Raw genomic sequence first — 18,191 nt, forward strand, 5'->3', positions numbered from 1 at the left:
CCAGCCACCTCTCACTTCCCCCAAGGTCATGCATTTCAGATGTATTTTCCAGAGCCGCCATGCTCCACTTGTTCCACTAATCCTGGTCAATCCTGGTGACTCACATATCCATCCGCCCACCTGTTAAAGATCCCCTCCAATCAAAAATAGGTTTTTCTTATGTTTATGTCCTGTAAAATGTCTGACTTTGACCACACTGACTTTCATCTGTGCAAAGTTGGTCACAAGAGAGGTGTTTTCACATTCCTCTACTGATGTGGGAGTCTGTGCACTTACCTAAAATCAAATTCAAACGTAACCCCGGGCTAGATTTGGTATGTCACAAATTTGAAAGCTAATCACTGTCTAATTGGCAAACGCCGACACATATCGACGGGAAACAGTCTTTAACACAACACCAGCAAAGAAACCTGAAACCTTGCTGAGGGGATCCAGAACTTCTCAATGAAGGAGAAAGAGTACATGTGCTTGCAGCACCTTTTCAGAGTTTAACTTTTTACGTGGGAAAACCACGTTAAATAAAATATGAATCATAGAAAAGTAAAACGTGTCTGGAGGGGAACTTGAAAAACCTGCTGACACACCTGCTGCCTTTATTTATGCTTGTCTATTTCAAATCTAGATCCTTCATTCTTGATAAGTCAGTCATGCAACACATTCACACCAACACATGCTGTCTCAAATAAAGACACGGTATTACTTTTACTTTCTGTCTCTCCTGCTGGCCTCAGGTTAACTCTCCTGTTATCCTTTGACCCTGTTCAATGTTTAACATCTCTAAACATGAAATTAACATGTTGATATATTTTTAGGGCTGTCAAAGTAAATTGGATAATAAAGCGTTAACGCAAATTCATTTTAACGTCACTAATTTCTTTAACGCATTTATGGAGCCTGAAATGTTTAGGTTGTTTTTTGAGCATGGCAAAGGCCTCAAAAAGACGATTAATTTGCATGAAAAACAATAATCTTTACAGTTTCAATAGGGCCTTCGCTGGCCCAACGTTGTCGCTGCTCGGGCCCTAATAACTTTAGACTTACAGTGTTCATGTGACTGCCATTACACGGATGTAGAGCTTACAAAAAAATAGTGTTAGTGGTGGATGACTTTGTACAAGGTGTTTTCAACACCTCAGAAACTTGCGACTTCCTCCTTCATTTTAGAAAGAAAAAAAAAGAAATTATAACCAACCGGAGTTTCAGCATTTACATGTAGTCTGTGAGAACTGACCCTTTAGGACACAGTTGGCCACCTCATGAGCGATGGAGGAAATCTACGCCAATGTTGAATATGACAAGTCTGTTGACCGAGGACCTTCGACCAATCCCACAGGTAAGAGTATTGAGTCAGTCTGTATATCATCATCTGATTACCATTGACTGTATCACTCTGTGTTCAGGTCCCAGGAGCTCAGAGAGGAGATTTCATGGAGCTGTTGTTCTCTGTCTGGGTATGCTGAGTGTTTTCCTGCTGGCTGGACTCATCGGCCTCGGTGTCCACTGTGAGTCTAAATCACGTTCACAAGATAAAGTCAGAACGATCCCGTGCTTGTAGGAGCATCCTTCTACTCTGGAAGATATACATGTTTTCCCTAGATATGTGTATCACTGTTAGGACGGAACCTGTCAAAATAAAAAATAAGTGAATGAATAAATGACTCGATAAATAAATAAATGTATAATTAAATGCAGCAAAAATAATATTAAAAATAAATGAAGCCATTAATTAATTGATCAAATGTGACATAATTTGATATATCTGTTTTAGTTTGCTTCTTTGTTTATTTATCTTTGAATTAATTCCATTATTTATTGTGTCTTCATTTAATTTTCCCTTTTATTTATTTATGGTTTTTTTTCAATTAATCTTTAAATGTATTTATTTTTGCATTTACTTTTATTTATTTATTTTTGCATTTATTTTTATATTTATTTTTAAATGTGTGTATTTATTTATGTATCTGTTTATTCACTCATTCATTCATTCATTTATTTATTTATTATGTATTTATTTATTTATGCATGCATGATGTTCTCTTAAAAAATAAATGCATATATACAAAAATAAATATAAAATTAATGCAAAATAAATAAATACATTTAAAAATTTATAAAAATAAATACATGAATAAATAAAAGGGACAATTTAACAGAAGAGTAAATAAATAAAAGAAATTAATTAATGGCTACATTTATTTTTAATATTATTGTTGCTACATTTAATGAAATAGTTATCTATTTATTGAGTCATTTATTTATTTATTTATTCATTTTTGTTTTATTTTGTTCCGTCCCCTAAATATTTGTATCCCTTTTTGTTTGTTTGATTTGTCTTTTCTCAATTTTCTCATTTAGGTTTTGCTCTTTTGAAGCAGTTTTGTTTTCAATATTTTGACATAAAATAAAAACCAAACAGTCAAATCAACAAAACATTCCATTTTGGTGGTGTATTCAAATTGAATTTGGTTGAGATCATCATCTCACCATTTATCCAGTGTCAACTTATTAGCTTTTTTTAACAGGAGTACATTTTCAAGACATATGCAGCAGTGGCATGTTGCATCTCTACTGTGATAAACCTGCAGTAGAAAATATGCTCCATTTACGGAAGTCTGCTGCAGAGTTTCACTTTCCGCTCTTTGATATGTTGGCTCAGTGTGATCAAAATAATGAAATGTAGTCTTGTGCAATACATTATAGACATGATTGCAGAAGGTGATTCAGCTGCAGATCTCTCCACTATCAAAGCCAACCTGACTGAGTGTCTCCAGGCCAGTGACTACAAGCTGTCCTCCGTGTCTGCAGAGAAAGACCGGCTGAACGCCAGCCTCACTGAAATGACTACAGAGTTGGACAGGCTTCAGAGTTTGTCCAAAGAGAGTGAGTGCTTGCGTGCGCTGTATTTAAATTTACTTTCTTTAAAAAAAAATTCTCAGGTTAGTTGCACAAGAGACACACTGCATGACATGATCACTTGTAGATGATATAATCTATATGGTGCAAAACTTTTCTTTTCTTTTTTTAAACTTTTGTCTTGTTCAACCAATCAGGTTAACAGTTAAAGAAAAAACAAGCAGAACAATCTCAATTTTGAGTCTCAAACTGTCCGACAAGGTTACAGCAACCATATGAGCATCATCACAGGGCCGGTAAAGGGGCATTCATTGAAAAAGTTGACCGAACTAACTTCAGACACATTGACATGAGTCTTGTTGATCTGTATTGAATCTTGTTTGTATCTTGCAGAGAGCGCGTGTCCTGCAGGATGGACGATCAGAATAGCCTGTTACTTCCTCTCTGGTGAGACTGGCTCCTGGGATAAAGGCAGAGAGGACTGCAGAAACAGAGGAGCAGATCTGCTGACGATTAACAGCGCAAAAGAGCAGGTGCAATGTGTCTTTGTGTATGTGCATGTTTGCAATTTGATATTGAAATGAATGTAAAAGCCTTTATAATCATTTGTATGCATCCTGATCTCATAAAAATTATGTTCCAATACAAAGAAACTGTATTGTCAATTAGCCAGATTACGTTTTTGACTTCTCACAAATATGTTAATAATCAGTCCGCTTAGGGAGGAAGTTGTGGTGGATGGATTGGTCAAACAAACAAAGACTTTCAGGAAACCGCTGTTCGTGTCCTGTGTGAAACCAAAAGTCATTGTTGACTTATTTTAATATTGCGTTAAGCGTTTAACGTTATGTACGTAACTTAATTCATCTTTTACTAAACCTAACTAAGTAGTTTTGTTGTGTTTTTTGTTGTGTTTTGTTTCTATTCACGATGTTAACCGTGTATAACTATCGTGTCTAGATGGTTACCAACAAGTTGCGAAAACATTTTCTTTTCTCCTTCATGTTCAGATAAATACGTAAACTGCACATATTGTGGTCAAAATTAAAATATAATGTGGATTTCTTTATGTTGAACAGACGTTTGTTGCTGGGCTCACCAAGAAAAATACTTGGATTGGTTTGAATGACAAAGATGTGGAGGGGAACTGGACATGGATTGATGGAACTCCACTGATTCTGAAGTAAGCCTTTACTTTGATATTTAATATAGACATATACAGCCGTCATTTTATGTTACTATGATTTATTTAAATATATAAAGATAGATTTATTATAGATCATAACATATGACTCAACTCAAGCGGTTTCTTCCAATGCTGAGCTTTTAACGTATCTAAAACTGCAGCTTTCAGATAATAACTATAAGAATAACTAAAGAAAATATACACAATTTTCAGATTAATTGTCCTCAGTAATGTTTTTTTAATGGAACCCTGTTTTCCTCAGTGGAAGAGTCATTTATTTCTGGGAAGTAATAATTTGAAACCATTGATAAGCCAGTAACAGAACAATTAGTCTGCAAAGTTCTATTCATGTAAGTAAAATTATCATGAGGAATTGCCTGTTTATGTAACTATAGAAACAGCTCTAATGCTTCACTAGTAGCTGTAGCAGCATTGTTGCTATTTGTGCAGCGTGCAGTTTACTTCAATGGTGACTGTCAACTGGGGAAAAACACATCTGCAATGTCTTCACACCACTAGAGGAAAGTGAGAAACTTTATGTCATTCGGGTAAACTGGTGTTAAAACAAATGGTTAGCAGGCACTTCTTCACCACCTAATTTTAACTTTCACACTGAAGTAGAGACAACATAAAAAGAGGTCCTTCCTCTTTTTTCAATAATAACGTATTCGTCATTTGGTTGTTTCTTCCCTTTGAGTATGTTGCAGTGTTACAGCTTGTGTTACAAAACGCAGTCCTGCGTTCTTAGACCAAAAATTCACTGCAGATATGACAGACATCTACGACGGAGTATCAACCTAGAGAGCCTTATGTGCCACAAAGGAATTGTATTTGTGTCAGAGATTTACAGTATCATGATTCTTTGTTCATTAACCTGTTAGGAATTGGGGGAAGAACCAGCCGGATAATGGTGGTGGAGGTCCATATTTCAAGGAAGAGGACTGTGCACATATCAGAGCTGAAACCGCTCGGTGGAATGACCTGTCGTGTGAAACTGTCATGCCGTGGATCTGTGAGAAAATAGCTTAATATTGGTTATATGGTAATGCAACCCAGTCGCACAGCAGTTCGTGAATTAGTCACGAAATGTATTGATTCTTGTACACAAATTTCAAATTTCTTTCGGGATGGTCAGCAAGAAATCAATTCGTATGTAATCCACGTAATTGTTAACCAGAAAGCATTCCAAGTGGCGAACGCAGCATACAAAGGAGGTCAGGGTGGGTGGAGAAGAACACAGGCCTTTCACCCAGGAGACCGGTATTGGTTTTATGTGTGAAACTACAAGTCAAAGTTGATTTATTTGTCACTTACGTTACGGTACTTCTGGAGTTATTTTAACCAAAACCACGATCTCTTCCTCAAGCTAACTAAGTAGTTTTGTTGCTTAATCTTAACCAAGTCGATCTATTCCTAAACCTAATTAAGTACTTTTATTTTGAAAAGACTGAAGAGGAAATTAACACGTGCGTCACGTGTTGCTGGAAATTGGTATGAAAAAGCCCGAAAAATACTTTGTTGAAAGTCGTGCTGAGCGTCACGAAAAAAATTTGAAATTCGTGTCTATGAACACGAATCAATTTTGCAACTATTTCACGAACTGCAGTGAGACTGTGTTGGTTAATGATATGTTAATTAAAAAACGCTTTCTGCATCTCCTACCGTTTCTAAAACGAACACTTGAAGTAGTTCAGCATATTTGATGAAGTTGATGTATTTGCATGATTCTTGCACTTTTTGGGGCTGTACCCAAATGGTTGAATGCACTTAATGTAAGTCGCTTTGGGTAAAAATATCAGCTAAATAAATGTAACGTATCAATGATAATATATTATAGTTTATTTGTGGACTATATTTTGTATTATTAATCAGAATCTGTAACTACTGTACTAAGTAACTAGTAGCTAAAGGTATCGAATAAATGTAGGAGTAAAAAAGTACAATATTTGAATAGAAGAAGAAGAAAGTAACATAAAATGTAAATAATAAGTAAAGTACCTCAATAGTATACTGAATTACAGTACTTGAGTAAATGTACTCTTATTTACTTTCCACCACTGGTTTTGTTCAACTAGCATGAGAAGCTGGTTGTTTTTCAATATATTCTCCTCTATAGATATCTATACTGTATATGTATACAGTATATATTGTATACATCTTTCATGCCTCCACGGTGAACGGAGAATCCAAAAATGTAGAAAATTCCTGATGAATTTAAATACATTTCTATCAAAATATTTGTTTACAAACTCTCATACACTTTAATAAGCTACTTTAATCAAAAAGTAAGCACAACTGCAAGTCAAGTATATACCTCTCTGTAGGCCTGTAAGGCAAGAATACTTAATTGTACTTTTCATAAGTATACAGTATCTCGATCAAAAGAGTAAGTACAGGTATAAGCCAAGTATATTTAGACTTTTCTGTATACCTGTCTGTATAAGCTAAGTATAATTAAGTATATCTCTAATAAGTACATACAAAGTAAACTAAAAGTATACTTTAAAATAAGATGGACCACCATCATGGCTGAGAAATTTGGAGCAGATTTGACAAAGTATGCTGAAGTTACAACAACTTCCTGTTTCATGGCAGATCACGCCAAATGGCCCCCATTCCACGGCAATGCCGTTCAACGAAAACCCACAGTCTTCACAATAATGCATCATCAAGGTCTTCCGGCTTTTCTGACCACATTTGAGGTGGATCTGGTCAACCTGCCAGGAGGAGTACATTAAAATAGAAAACATGTCATTTCAACTTGCCAGTAGGGGGCACTATGAGTGTGACTCAATATGGACATGTACATTTCCTCAAGACTGGACCCTTATCATGCCTGAGAAATTTGGGGCAGATTGGACTATGTACAGTGTCTTACAACAACTTCCTGTTTCATGGCAAATGGCTCAAAATGGCTGCCACGCCACGGTCATGTTGTTCAGTGAAAACTCACCATTTGAAACACTTTTCCTCCTGAAGGTCTTAAGATGGTCTTGACCAAATTTCAAGTTGTTCTGATTAAATCTGTAAGAGGAGTTCATTAAAGTACACGGCTTATAAATCGCTAAAAATGGGCGAAAATCGCACATTAAATTCAAAATGGCTGACGCACAAAAAAACGGCTTTTTTGTGCGTCTGCCAAATTTTATACATGTAGGTGAAACCGGAGCAAGGGGCTAAATTTTTCCAACTTTCTAGGAGGCGCTAGTGAGCCATTTTGCAACACCCAAGCCCGAGCCACTTCAAATTAAAATCAAAATCAAATTTTACACAGCGTCTGAAAAGTGTGCCAAGTTTAACAACTTTTTGAGCATGGCAAAGACCTCAAAAAGGTGATTAATTTGCATGAAAAAGAATAATCCTCACAGTTTCAATAGGGCCTTCGCTGGCCCGACGTGGTCGGTGCTCGGGCCCTAATTAAAGCTGCAAGCAGCAATGATCAGGCACTCGCACCTTCTGGCGCGTCGGGGTTGCTTGCAGCCCTACATTTTCTGTGACTATCGGACACTGCACGCACAAGTTAGACGTTATTTCCTGCGTGGATTGAGTGCCACAGGAAATAATGGAGTGCAAATTTTTGACCGCTTCCTGTGTCCACTATGTTGAGAACACACGTAAGAAATGCATTATGTTGCTCATTATCAAGTGTAGATCACACAATGTAAATTTCATTTAAATCGGATGATGTTTGTCACATAACGCTTACTCCCCGTTTGCAGCAGGTGGCGCTATGACTATGAGTCAATATTGCCATTAAGATGTCCTCAGGCCTGGACTGCTATGATGTAGGTCAAGTTTGGGGCAAATTTGACCAAATACATTCAAGTTACAACAGTCTGTCTTTCAATGGCGAATCCTGCAAATTCTCAGTCACGCCATATCAATGTCGTTTCTAACGATCAAAAATTCCTTCGCAATTTAGCGTCACATTAGTTTCAGGGTTATACCACCCAAATTTTATGTGAATGCAATAAACTCTCTAGGAAGAGTATGTAAACGTATGCTTAAAATACATGAAGAACTTCCAAGTGGGCGGAGCTAACGAAACTATGTCCTTCCACGCATAAAGGGGCGCTATGGAACCCGCTAAACACGCTGATACCAATTGCTGTACATTCACGGAAAGTTCACAGGTGTCCATCTTTTTGCCAACTTTCATGAGTTTTCGAGTATACCAAGGGCACCAAAGCTGTGTCCAAAGGCTAAAAGTAATAAGGGGGCGCTAAAGAGCCAACATGCCACGCCCAAGCCCAATTACACCCCCAAATTGAAATAATTACTAGTGTGAATATGCGTGTAAAGTTTTATGAGTTTTTGTGCTTCTTAAATTCCTCAAACGTGTTTGTAAATTTTAGATTAACACACAAATTCCAAGATGGCTGACTTCCTGTTGGTCAAAAAAATCTAAAAAATATTAGATGTGAGATAAAGATACAGATGTGAGCAATGACCTACTCAAATTTCGTGAAGATCGAAGTAACTTTTTCTCAAACCTGCCTGCATTTGGGGGCGCTATGGAGCCCGCTGGTGACGCCCGAGCCCAATCATTAAGGAACTTTGCAATTTTTGCCAGTTTTAATGCATAATCCAATTTTCATGAGTTTTAGTGTATCCTAAGGACCTCAAAAATGCAATCTCGCAGCGGGTTACCTGGTGAGAGCCTGAAAAGATGAACACCAGTCTCTGAGTACAAATTATAAATTGTCTTAATTTCATGAACTACAATAGACTATTTAAAACATGTATACTGTAGTAAAGCACTCTGCTATGGCTGGGTAGTACCGGGCGGCCGGGTGCTAATTATGGCTTTCCCCACCTGACTGCAAATACTGTACCACTCGTTGGGAAAAAGTAAATGAATTATAAGGAAATATCCTAAACAAAGGAAATGAAATAGGCCTAAATTCCACCATTTGTCCTCAGATAATAGTTATTATCAGATAACAGATAATAATATGAATATTAATATATTAATATTACTTTACGGACGTTTTGAAAGCCGGTGATGAAAATGCAGTTGTTATGGTTTCATGTAAAATAACCTCTTGACGCTTGTGTCACAGTGCACCTGATGGTCGTTCTTTCATGTACAGTATTGGGATACAAACGTCCAAGACAGAACGATAATGCTGATGAAAGTTATTAAAAAATGCGCTACTCTGGCTCTGATGCAGCTGCCTCTCTCTGTCTGTAGTCACCACTCCGTAGTCCCACTAGATGTCCCGCTCACAGCACTATGTGATTTGTTACACATCACGATTAATAGCCTATCAACACTGAGGGCCAGATTATCTTGTGTTTATAAAAATGCAGTGCAGTGGGGGTACAGACACTTCATACATCGGACGTATTGAACGTGGACCCGACCTGCTGATGCGCATTCAACCCGTGCTGGACCCGTTCAGAGACGCCAGTCTGCAGTGTAGTTCATACACTTCACTGATAACCCAGAGAACTGTGCAGTAACAATGAGCTTCATGATCAAAGAAAGTTTTTCATCCCATCTAAACTTTAGTCCATACTCTCACGCTCCCTCTACTGTATGAGGAGCAGAAATGCAGGGTTCAGCTTCTCTCAGCTGTTGCAGACTAGACTGTTCACATGTGCCACCTGGTGGTGGTTGGTGCTCACTGCAGCTAGTGCAGGAAACAACAGAAGAGAATTAAAGTCCCACCTCCCTTTCTGCCAACGCGAGGCACTGTTACCGCCGCGGCAATCCTGTTAAATGAAAGGCATCCCATCTGTTCAGGGTTGACCAACACCATCAATCAGGTTTGTGAGGGAGGGAGAGAAGCCATCAACCAGAGCAAGAACGTCAAACAACCTGCTACAAAAGGCCCAATCATGGGACATGAGGGTGGACCTGGGAGGGAGGCTGCCGGTCCCCCAGGTCATCCAGACAACCCTGAGGCTGGATGTGGTCCTGTGGTCGGATGAGGCAAAGAAGATCATCCTGATCGAACTTACAGTCCCGTTGGAAGAGGGGTTCGATCAAGCCTTCGAAAGGAAGAGTGCCAAATAAGCTGGGGAAAAAAAGTTCGGAAACTTGTGTTTGGTTGATTATTTCTCTGTTGTTACAATGCTAATGGTCATTGTATTTTACGTCGTTGGAAAGCCTGTTTATTTACCTTCACAATGATGTCCAACTTGTAAGGATAAAGCATTTGTGGGATGAGCAGCACAGCTGATTATGTGGGTAGTGCCCAAAAAAAAATTGCCAAAATGCTCTGCCAATGGTAAACAGTGTATTCTCCTATTGGTATTGACTCTTGTTTTGAGTTGTTTGGTGGATGGGATGATTGAACTCTCTATCAGTAACAAGGAACAAACAAGACATATTGGCTATTTTACACTTTATTAATTTAATACACCATCAGGAGCCTCAGTAGAGGTGGAAGATCCATACGCAGCCACAACAGCCTGGCACCTCCTCCTCATGCTGGTCACCAACCTGGTCACACGTTGCTGTGGGATTCAATTCAATTCAATTCAATTTATTTTTTGTATAGCATCAAATCACAACAGAAGTTATCTCAAGACGCTTTATACATAGAGCAGGTCTTAGACCGTACACCATAGTTTAGAGAACCAACAAGATCCACCAAGCACGCTGTGGCCAGGAAAAACTCCCTGATTAGTGGGAAGAAACCTGGAGCAGAACCGGGCTCTGGGTGGGCGGCCATCTGCCGAGACCGGCTGGGGGGATAGATAGATAGAGATAGAGAGAGAAAAAGAGAGAGAGAGAGAGAGAGAGAAGCAGCCACAATAATAGCCCAGCAGCTGTAATAACTAATACAAGTAGGACTGATAACACAAAACCAATAGTAGTGGATGTAAAAGAGTGATAGTACAACTATCGGAATTGATATCATTGGGTCGTCCTCAGACGGGCTTTCAAGCGGAGATTCCAGCTATCTCAGTCCACCATACATCTGGCTAGCTCACTAGCACTGTCCAGCATCTCTCCTCGGTACGTCCATGTATGTTGGTGCCGGACGTCCCTGTGATCGATACCCGTGCATTGGTCCCCGCAGCATCAGCATGCTTGCTGGGAGTTCTTTGATGTCTTTGGCAGTGACCGAGAAGTCTCATTCTCCAGGCTGCCACTTTGTCACTAAGCCTTGGTAGTCTCTCGTTAGCCTTGGTAGTCCCTTGTAGAGACGGAATTAATTAACGATGGTAGCAGTTGGTGTCAAGCAGGCAGCGGACGCAGCAGCAGGTGCAGCCACAATCCAGATGACATCCAGATCCAGGTGAAACTCCGCTCCAAGTGTACCCCTGCTCCAGGTATAACCTCGCTCCATGGTTACCTGCGAGACAAGGAAGCACAAGGACTCCGGGGAAGAAATGAAGTTAGTAACAATGAATGGGACATGAATATATACAGAAGGAGAGAGGAGCTCAGTGAGTCATAGGAAGTCCCCCGGCAGTCTAGGCCTATAGCAGCTTAACTAGGGGCTGGTCAAAGACAGCCCTAACTATAAGCATTATCAAAGAGGAAAGTCTTTAGCCTACTCTTAAATGTAGAGAGGGTGTCTGCCTCCCGGACTGAAACTGGGAGCTGGTTCCACAGAAGAGGAGCTTGATAGCTGAAGGCTCTGGCTCCCATTCTACTTTTGGAGACTCTAGGAACCTCAAGTAACCCTGCTGCATTCTGGGAGCGCAGTGCTCTAGTGGGGTAATAGGGTACTATGAGCTCTTTAAGATATGATGGGGCCTTACCGTTTAGCGCTTTGTAGGTGAGGAGGACGATTTTAAATTATATTCTTGATTTTACAGGCAACCAGTGTAGAGAAGCTAATACAGGAGTAATATGATCTCTTTTTCTAGTTCTTGTCAGTACACGTGCTGCAGCATTCTGGATCAACTGGAGAGTCTTAAGAGACTTATTGGAGCAGCCTGATAATAAGGAGTAATCGAGTCTAGAAGTAACAAATGCATGGACTAATTTTTCTGCATCATTTTGACACAGGATGTGTCTGATCTTCGCATTGTTACGTAGATGAAATAAAGCAGTCCTTGAGGTTTGTTTTATGTGAGAGTTAAAGGACATATCCTGATCAAAGATAACTCCCAGATTCCTTACGGTGGTGCTGGAGGCCAGGGCGATGCCATCTAGAGTAACTATATCATTAGATAATTTGTTTCGGAGGCGTTCAGGGCCAAGTACAATGACTTCAGTTTTGTCTGAGTTTAACATCAGGAAATTGCAGGTCATCCATGTTTTTATGTCCTTAAGGCATGCTTGAAGTTTAGTTAACTGGTTGGTTTCGTCTGGCTTGATCGATAGATATAATTGGGTATCATCTGCATAACAATGAAAGTTTATGTAGTGTTTTCTAATAATATTGCCTAAGGGAAGCATATATAATGTGAATAGAATTGGTCCAAGTACAGAACCCTGTGGAACTCCGTGACTAACTTTGGCGTGCATGGAGGACTCATCGTTAACATGTACAAACTGAGATTGATCTGATAAATAGGACTTAAACCAACTAAGTGCGGTTTCATTAATGCCAATTAAATGTTCCAGTCTCTGTAATAGGATGTGATGGTCAATGGTGTCGAAAGCAGCACTAAGATCTAACAAGACAAGTACAGAGACAAGTCCTTTGTCCGATGCCATTAGAAGGTCATTTGTAATATTCATTTGCTGTCTCTGTGCTATGGTGCACTCTAAATCCTGACTGATAATCCTTGAATAAATGATTGTTCTGTAGAAAGTCACACAGCTGACTGGCAACTGCTTTCTCCAGTATTTTGGAGGTAAAGGGAAGGTTAGATATAGGTCTATAGTTGGCTAGGACCTCTGGATCGAGAGTGGGCTTTTTAAGAAGAGGTTTAATTACAGCTACTTTAAAGGACTGTGGTACATAACCTGTTAGTAAAGACAAATTGATCATATCCAGTAAAGAGGTGCTAACTAAGGTTAAAACTTCTTTAAGTGGCGTTCCATTCCTCAACCAGGATTTGATTGGAGGAGGAGATTTAGCAGTGATTCAGCCACCACCCGCCAACGGGAGGGTGTTATGGTTCAGGGTCGAAACACCCAGTGAACGTTGGACATCATCTGATGACATCAACTCCTCTCGTCAACAAGGTGCAGTCTACACTGCACCAGATGAGTTTGCATCCAAGTTAGCGACTGTACAGTCAGCAACAATAATTTGCATCAACGGATAACTTTGGTATTTTTCAACCCAATATTTAGCCAAGCTGCTTTCGACAATGTGGATGCGACGATTTCAAAGCGACGATTTCAAAGCGAGGCTTCTCCGAGCGAGACACACAATAACAAACAGACCGGATCAAGCGAAAGCTAAGAAAAACGTTTCATTTCTCTGTAGCTTCCTTTCCATAATGTCGGCAGACACTTAGAATAACAATCTGAGCCTGTCAGTGGCAAAAACTGTAAACTGTAAACCAGGTTGCTACAAATGATTACTTTGCAGCTTGTTTAGCGGCTGGCGGCTGCAGCGTATTCCCTTAATACTGGATAAAATTTCAAAAAGGCCAGGAGGCAGGTGTTTGTATCCCGTGTGAAAACCAGAAGTCAGGGTTGATTGAACCACAATCTTTATCAAAATCTAACCAAGTAATTTTGTTGCCTAAACCTAACCAAGCTGTTTCCTGTGATACTGGAAGTTTATTTAGAAAATACTGTATGCATGCAACAAGCAGAAATTGACACAGGCTGATGGATATTCGTCACGTGTTGCTGAACATTCGCAGGAAAAAGCACAAAAAATAAGAAATAACTTTTTTTTCGTCTTTTTGTTGAAGATATCATGCAAACCGTTGTATGAGGATACATTGAGCTACGATGACTAATGCAGGATGATAATAGCTGTGTTCCTGTTATAAAGTGTTGAAACTAATCTATATTTCTCTGCTGTCTAATGCGCCAATACCAAAGGTAATTGCAAGTTCAATTGATGAAGATTACAGTTCAACCAGGAAGGCCCTTGAAGTGGAAATTTCCATATAGAAAACACAGGACATCTCCAGTGAGAGGAGATGTCCTGTGTTACAACCTTGTTGTAAAACTTGATATGATTTACTTCAGTGTCACATAAGGTACCCGACTAATCTGGGTCTCGAAAAACAATTTTCACAACATGTTTTTTTTTTTTCCCTATCCCGTCCATCTTGACACGCCATATCTTGTGCTAAGCTGACTGGCTCAATATACATGTGGTTGGCCTGGTGACCTGGAAAAATTACTTCCGTAGCTTGTAACTGCAGTTGCAGTTTGAAGTTTAATTCCACTCCTACATCCCAATTATTACTTGTAACAGATACCAGCCTCGCGGTTTACTTCCTTACAGTCGCATTGGAGCTACATTTGAGCTGTCTTAAGTTACTGCTGATGCAACGTAAACACGTTCACACAACAACAGTGAACAAGCAGCAATAAGAAATGTGATGGAACCACAAGCAGTGCTTTTCTGTACAAATGTTTAACACTAGTTTGTCAGCAGATCAGTTGTGAATATTACAGGGAGGAATTATATAAGCCAAAGACAGTCTTGCCAAATCAATTACCAAGTCTGCATTCTACAACACCTTAAAAACATAGCTAGAATCAGAGGATTCGTGTCCAGGCAGGACTTCGAGAAACTAATCCATGCTTTCATTTCCAGCAGGTTAGATTACTGTAATGTAATTGAACGTGTTTCTCCATTGAATTCTTCCAATCTATTTTTAAAAGAGTTAACTGAAAGAGCTTCCTCTGGAAGCTCGTTCCATGCGTTTACAGCCTGAAGATGGTTGTATTCTCTTTTTAGAGGAATTCCCTCTTAAATCACATTTATTATTCTAAAAGTGGATGATGGGATCTGCTAGGATATCATATATTCTGTGAACAAGTTTATAGACCTTGATCATGTCAACCTCAGAGTCCCTTTTATACTAGGTCATTTTAGTTGTCTTAACTTCTTCTCATATGACATCTCTTTCCAACCCTGTCTCCTACAAAATGACATCCCCATGCAACTAAACTGCATTCTCAATACTTTTGAGGGAAACATATTTCCTCCTGGATTACACTTGCAGTTTTTAACAGTTTTAAACACGTCCTTTACTTTGTATATTGAAACAAAACAAAACAAATATGCAACAAAACGACTTGGTTAGGTTTAGGCAACAATTTTATTTATTTAGGTTTGGTAAAAAAAACATCATGGCTTGGCTTAAAATGACTACGTCTGTTAAGTTATTAAGCTATGGACGTAAATTTAAATAAGTGACCTCCTCCATACACGGACTTCCATAGACTATCATTACAAACGTATTTGTAATACGTCAAAAACAAATGTAGTCCGTGCCAAAATTTAATTCACAATGCAGTTTTGTTGTATGGGAATGTCATTTTTAGGAGACAGAGCTACTTTTTAGACCTGGAATTAGTTTGGTAGCTCTTCCCAGAACCATGTCTTTTTTGCATTATGTAAAGCACTTTGAATGGCCTCTGTGTCTGAAATGTGCTGTACAAATAAACCTTTCAACCTCAAAGGCCTTGCCTATCAAAACGTGCAACTGCATCACAGCAGAACACTCAAATCCTTGAGTGTACATTATTATCCAGATCAGACCGCTTCATTTGATAGGAAAGTCAGCAGGATGTCTGGTTCCCCGGAGCAGATGTCAGTGGTCATACTGGGTCATTTGAATGATGCAAAGTTGCCTTCAGGAACATGTGTGTGCGTGTTTGTGTCATTTATTTGAGTGAAGCAAATTTGTTTTCGGTGTGCAAAAGACAGTGGGGATTTGTTTGTGTGCGTGTGTGTGTGTGTGTGTGTGTGTGTGTGTGTGTGTGTGTGTGTGTTTATGGAGATCCTAAACAAATCAGGACGGAGAGTTCTTCAACCTGCACATTACAGGTCATACATCAGGTCACTAAATAAACAGGTTCAGCATTAGTTCACATCTCCCTTCTTTCAAGAATATCAGAATATATAACCAATGCAAATATACCTGAATCTTAACAAAATGACAAAATAAACATGGTTAAAGCATTTATCTTCTTCAGGTTTACAGATGCTTCTTCTTAATTTAAACCAGTAGCTTTCAGGTCCTCTATTGTTGTAATTAGCTTATTTCCTATTCAACATGAACAGTTATGCAATGTTGCTTTCAATTCAGGACAAACATACATTAACTCTGTATGCTACCTGTAATGTAACACTATTAACTAACTTTATGTTTCTCCACTTTCTGTGACTTACAGTGAATAACATTTTGGAGGTTCAATCACCAAAAGTGTGATGTCTTTACTGTCGTCACTGTGTAGTCCTGTAGACACTGTGTAGTCCTGTAGGCACTGTGTAGTCCTGTAGTCCTGTAATCACTGTGTAGTCCTGTAGTCACTGTGTAGTCCTGTAGTCACTGTGTAGTCCTGTAGTCACTGTGTAGTCCTGTAGTCACTGTGTAGTCACTGTGTAGTCCAGTAATCACTGTGTAGTCCTGTAGTCATGTAGTCACTGTGTAGTCCTGTAGTCACTGTGTAGTCCTGTAGTCACTGTGTAGTCCTGTAGACACTGTGTAGTCCTGTAGGCACTGTGTAGTCCTGTAGTCATGTAGTCACTGTGTAGTCCTGTAGTCACTGTGTAGTCCTGTAGACACTGTGTAGTCCTGTAGGCACTGTGTAGTCCTGTAGTCACTGTGTAGTCCTGTAGTCACTGTGTAGTGTTGTAGTCACTGTGTAGTCCTGTAGACACTGTGTAGTCCTGTAGGCACTGTGTAGTCCTGTAGTCACTGTGTAGTCCTGTAGTCACTGTGTAGTCACTGTGTAGTCCAGTAATCACTGTGTAGTCCTGTAGTCATGTAGTCACTGTGTAGTCCTGTAGTCACTGTGTAGTCCTGTAGTCACTGTGTAGTCCTGTAGACACTGTGTAGTCCTGTAGGCACTGTGTAGTCCTGTAGTCATGTAGTCACTGTGTAGTCCTGTAGTCACTGTGTAGTCCTGTAGTCACTGTGTAGTGTTGTAGTCACTGTGTAGTCCTGTAGTCACTGTGTAGTCCTGTAGTCCTGTAGTCACTGTGTAGTCCTGTAGTCCTGTAGTCACTGTGTAGTCCTGTAGTCACTGTGTAGTCCTGTAGTCACTGTGTAGTCCTGTAGTCACTTTGGGTTTTACAGTTTCTTTCACAGGGGAAGGAACAGGTGCTGACAATACCAAGGTGGTTTGTGCTGGCTCACTAGTAGATGTAGGAAAGTCTTCCTGATCTGTACTGTTCGGTTCTGGAAAACTGTCCTCTCTGCTCTTCAGATGTTGCCTGTTTCTCCGCAAGGTACTGCCTTCAGGTGTTTGGATCACAAGAGACTATGGCAGAACATGGCTATGTTTCATAACAGCGGGCTGCCATGTATTGCCTACTCTTAACCTGACAGTCTCTCCCTGCTGTAGTGTAGGCAGATCCCAAACTAGCCCAAATTACAGTTTTTGCTTCAACTGTCTCTTTTTCATGTTATCGGTCACTTTCCCATACAGCTGCGGCTTTAACAGCTAAGCAGTAGCAGGCAGTTTTGTTTTCAGTCGTTTACCCATCAACAGTTGGGCAGGAGACAGTTTCACTCCATCTAAAGGTGCATTTCTGTACTCAAGAAGAGCAAGATATAAGTCTCTCTCTTGTGCCTTCTTGAGCAGGATTTTCATAGTCTGGATTACTTGTTGGTTTTGATCATTGGGTTGTGTGAATCCTGGGCTTGATATCATGTGCTTAAACTCCCACTGCTCAGCAAATCGTCTCAACTCCTCACTCGCAAACTGCGTCCCATTGCCTGACATGACCTCATCTGGGATCCCACATCTAGCAACCATGGATTTAAGAGCTATGACGACATGCTTGCTTGTCGTCTGGGGCACATTGGCAATTTCCAGATACTTTGAGTAGTAATCTACACACAATAGATACTCACTTTGATCAAAATGGAAAAGATCCACACCCAGTTTTGCCCATGTCTGGAATATCATGGCACAGAAGTGGTTCTTTCACAATTCTCTTTTTGAAAGTGTTACAGATGCTACACCTCAACACAATGTTCTCAATTTGTTTGGACATGCCAGGCCAAAACTGTGCATCTCTTGCTCTCTCTTTGCATTTGACAACCCCAAGATGGATTTTCTGATGCAATTCTGCTCTCAGTCTTTGAG

General features: G+C 39.7%; 1 long non-coding RNA gene across 1 annotated transcript; it reads left to right on the forward strand.

Moving 5' to 3' along the window:
* Positions 1-379: 379 nt before the first annotated feature.
* Positions 380-3,511, forward strand: LOC141778150 (uncharacterized). The gene is made up of 3 exons (XR_012596008.1): positions 380-1,333; positions 1,401-1,502; positions 2,701-3,511. It is a non-coding gene; the product is annotated as an uncharacterized LOC141778150 (long non-coding RNA).
* The last annotated feature ends 14,680 nt before the right edge of the window (positions 3,512-18,191 follow it).

Source organism: Sebastes fasciatus, chromosome 1 (assembly GCF_043250625.1).
Source record: "Sebastes fasciatus isolate fSebFas1 chromosome 1, fSebFas1.pri, whole genome shotgun sequence".
NCBI lineage: Eukaryota > Metazoa > Chordata > Actinopteri > Perciformes > Sebastidae > Sebastes > Sebastes fasciatus.